Here is a 4,832-nt window from a genome sequence, read left to right on the forward strand (position 1 = left end):
TATGAATAGCTAAGTGAAGTTAGCCAATCCCAAAACCCAAATGCTGAATGTTTTCTCTGATATAAGGAGGCTGATTCATAGTGGGTTTGTGGTGGGGGAGAATGGGAGGATTAGATGAACTCTAGATAGGGAAAAGGGGTGGGAGGGCAAGGGAGGGGACATGGGGTTAAAAAAATGGTGGAATGTGATGGATATCATTACCCTAAGTATATGTATGAAGACATAAATTGGTGTGAACATACTTTATATACAACCAGAGATATGAAAAATGTGCTCTGTATGTGTAATATGAATTGTAATGCATTCTGCTGTCATGTATAACAGATTGGAATAAATAAATAAATAAATAAATAAATAAATAAATAAATAGAAGTAAATATGAATAGCTATGGAAAGGGAAGAGACAGAGTTGAACCTGTCTAGGGAAAGGAGTTGTTAAGAGAGTAACAGAGAGAAAGGAACATTTCAGAAGGGCTTTGAAAGGGGAACAGAAATTCACCCAGTAGAACTGGTCAGAGAAAGGCAAACAAGATGGGAGAAACAGTGACAATAGTTGCAGAGGCTTGACAATATGAGGCTTGTTTCTGGCGAGAGAGTGGCTTCCCCTGGTTGACTGAAGTGAGGCAGAGGAAGGCAGAGGCAGATGACACATGCCCCATAAGTCATACTGAAATCCTGGGCTTTACAGCTGTTGGTTCTCGAACTTTGGTGTGATCTGAAACACATAGAAGTCTTGTGATCAAGCCATAGAGATGGGTTTTGAATCAGCCAGTCTGGGGAGGGGCAAAGAATGAGCACTTTGAATGATTTTTTCTGCAGGGTTTTGATACAGTGTTCAGGGGGAGAAACTGTTCAGAGCAACAGAGATGTTTAAGGGGCAGAGCATCTCGTGGGCTCACAGAACAAAGATCACCAGCTATCTGCAAGGTACAGGTTGAAAAACAGCTGGTAGAATTCAATTGGTCAGTTCTCCTGGTAAGCTACCTCAGAGTCCAGCCCTACTTTTAATGCACTTGTTAGAGTTTGTATATGGAATGTCCTCCAAAAGCTCATATGTTAAAGGCTTGGACCCAATGTGGCAGTGTTGCAAAAGTAGGGCTTTTGGCAAATGATTGGGTTGTGACTGCTCTGACTTCATGCGTGGATGGGTTCATAATTTGATAGAATTATAAAGAAATAGTGGAAACTGTAGGAGGTGGAGCTCTGATGGAGGAAATAGGCCGTTGAGGGCATGTTCTGGAAGGGATAACTCCTTCTTCCTTCTCTCTGCTTCACTGTTACTACAAGGTGAGTAGCTTGTTTCCATCACTCCCTTCTGTCACAAGGGTCTGCCTAGCCTCAGACTCAAAGCAATGGAACCCGCTGATCATGGACCAGATCCTTTAAAACTGGATCAAAATAAATCTTTTTTCCTCTAAGTTGATCTTCCCAGGTATTTTGTAACAGTGATGAAAGGCTAACATACCACCTCTATAAGTGAGCAAGTCTAATAATAGTTTAAAATGTAAAGAAAGCAGATGACAGTGACAAGAAACAAGAATTTTCAGGCCCAGCTCTACAAAATGGGGTAGCTTGTTGCAGGCTAATTATCTCCCCCCTAAATCTCAGTCTGTATCTGTTAACCAACATACACACTCAGGTTCCTTGCAGTCATATGGTGCAAAAAAATCTTAATCTCCTACCACAAGGTTCATTAGAGAGAAGGCAGTAAAGGAAAAGGCAGAAAATAAGCAAAACAATCAAACTCTGACATTGGAAGTTGGGATAGTTTCAGAGTTGTTTTGGAGAAGGGAAGTTCTTTCTGGAAGCTTTTGGAGCCTCTGTCTGTGCCCTACAGACCCCAGCATGGTGCTCTATACTCAATAGGCACTCAACACATTTAAATTTATTCATTTATTTTTGCCAGGGAGTCAGAGTAAGATCTTCAGATGTGTACATTTTTGTTAAACTCCTTTGTCAGTACTTTTGTTATGGCAATATTGCAATAAATCACTGAGTCAGTCTTAAAGCAAGAAACAGAACTATCTTTTTTCACCAGCTGCCAGTCCAGATCCACCAGCTGGCCGGGCCAATGGGCAGGCTGCAAGTCTACACCCTTGACCCTCTCCAAGGATTAGGGTATACTTTTGTAGTCCAAAATTACATTATTCATAAGTGGCTGTTGCTATGATTCAAAACCATAAACACAATGTCATGAGATCTAAAATCATGAGCAGAAGGGGAAGTGGGTCAAAACAACCCTAGTTGAGTACAAATTAAATAATGGTTACCAACATCTAGACAATCAAACTCTGACAGGATACATTGTCCAAGAAAAATGGGAACCAAAAAGAGAACATTTTTATACACTGTATAAGAAGAACAGAAACATTTGCGTTTCTAAGTAGGATGTGCTAAGCAGGATAAGGAGTTTTCTGATGGGAGAAGCTCAGGAGTCTCAGGGGAAAATGGAGTCTGTTTGGTCATTGCCCATATAGCCTGGCCCATAAGTGATAAGCAATCATTTAATATGGAGACTTGTCTATTTTCCAGATTTCTGTCAATTAGAGTTCTCAATGACCTGGGTGTTTTTCAGTATACTAAGAAATACAACTAGGCCATAATAATAACTGAGGTAGTTGTGGGTGGGGGGGAAATTAGGGATCTTAAAGGTGATGAAAAGTTTTTCTTAGTACCTAACAACTTTTGATGTATGCAGACAGTAGCCTTTAAAACTTGCCAAATGGAGGTCGTGATGAGTGACATATGAAAGAGAAAGAAAGCACAGATCAGGGAAGCATCCTCTGATTTTTGCTGGGTAAATGGTCTTTCTTCTCATCATAACCCTATCTATATGTATATCAAAACATCATATTGGATAAACACATACAATAACATCTAAAATTTTCATTTATCAGTTTGTGAATTTGAGCCTGAGTGTAGGATGTAGTTAGGTCAGAATAATGTAATAAGCACATTGAGCTCATTATTGGTTAAGAAATGGGCAAAACTAGAGTGAAAGCTGTGATCAAAGGGATACTCCCCAGTTGAGGCAGAAGCTGTCTCACATCTCCCCCAAACCCCTTCCAATTGCCAGCACCTGCCTGAAAACTCTGGTACTAGAGCATGTCCTGCCCATGACCATAGCAGGCAGGAAATATTGGCGAATAACTGTTACCTCTTCAAAATAGACTTCTGGAGCTGGGCATGGGGTGTAAGCCTTTAGCTCCAGTTACTTGGGAGACTGATATGGGGGGACCACTTGAGCCCAGAGTCCAGGTTCAGCCTTGCAACATAGCACAATCCTGTCTCAAAAACAAAACAAAACAACTAACGGATGGAACTAAGGGCAGAATGGCTTTCCCCTCGAAAGGACTGATGTGAGTAGTAAAATGCTTTGTACCCTTGCCCCTCAGGTGGGATAACACTGTTCCCCAGAGCTCTAGCCCCAGTGGTAACCTGCACAATCACACATCATTTATTCTTCCCCCTGCCTCACTTACCCACTGGTGTTTCCTGGGATCATCTCTCAGGCAAACCACCTGTACTGGAATCCCTGTTTCAAGTTCCACTTCAGGGGAACACCAACCAAAACATCAGACCACTAGAATTGTGATAAATAAGGTCACTGACTTAGAGCCATGGATCAAACAGAAGACAGGGCCACCAAGGGTCTTACAAGATTGAAGAGCAAGTAGCTGAGGAGTCCAGTGTAGAAAGAAGTGAGCACGGGAGAGAATCCCTGGGACGGGGCAGGCAGAGGCAACCTTGATTGGATGCCTCTCTGTGTTTGGTGTTAAACATTATAGCTTATTTCTATCAATTTTTACAACAACACTGTAAATAGGAAGATGTCATCTCCATTACAGGTTAGGAAACTATGATTAAAGGAAGCTAAATAATCCACTTATGATCATGTGACAATTAAGTGGAGCAGAGAGAGGATTTGAACTCAGGCTTCCCTGGAACCAAAGTCAATGCTCTATCCCCAAGGGCTCAACCAACAGCCCTCATGTGATGAGTAACTATCAGGGACCAGTCAGCATGGTCTTTGTAAGGAAGAGCTAGCAGTTCCTCAGGCCAGGCTAGACTTCCCCAGCCTAGGAACCTTATAAAGGTTGAGATCAGCCACACTAGTTCTTGGTTTACCAGATCCAGAAACATGGTTTCTCAACCCTCCTAGGGTGTTCTAGCTCAGCGCAACTAAATGACACTGGCCTAATTCTCCTGTATGATCTAGGTACTAATCTGTTGAACAGATACTGTATTCGTGTTCTTTGGCCTATTTGTTTCTTATTGCAGCTGTAGCAAATTGCCACAAACTGTGGCTTCAAAAACACTTTTATTTTCTTACAGTTCTGGAAGTCAGAAGTCTGAAATCAGTCTTACTGGTCCAAAATCGAGGTGTGGACAGGTCTGCATTCCATCTGCTAGCTCAAGGGAAGCATTGATTTCCTTGCCTTTTCCTGTATCCAGAGACCAACCTTGTTCCTTGGCGCTTCACCTATCTTCTCCCCCACTCCTTTTATTGTAGTCACATTTAATTTTTTAAATTCATTCTTTTTAGATATACATGACAATAGAGTGCATTTTGACAAATTATACATATATGTATGTAATTAGGATCCCATTCTTGTAGTTGTACATGAAGTTTCCCTGGTGGTGTATTCGTATGTGAACATAAGGAAGTTTTGTCAGATTCTTTCTACTGTTTTTCCTAAACTCCCTCCTTTCCCTTCATTACACTTTGTCTAATCCACTGAACTTCCATTCTTTCCCTCCACCCCCTGGTTGTCTGTTAGCACTCGTATATCAGAGAAAACATTTGGCCTTTGGTTTTTATGGGGTTGGCT

The sequence above is a fragment of the Ictidomys tridecemlineatus genome, chromosome 5 (assembly GCF_052094955.1).
Source record: "Ictidomys tridecemlineatus isolate mIctTri1 chromosome 5, mIctTri1.hap1, whole genome shotgun sequence".
Classification (NCBI taxonomy): domain Eukaryota; kingdom Metazoa; phylum Chordata; class Mammalia; order Rodentia; family Sciuridae; genus Ictidomys; species Ictidomys tridecemlineatus.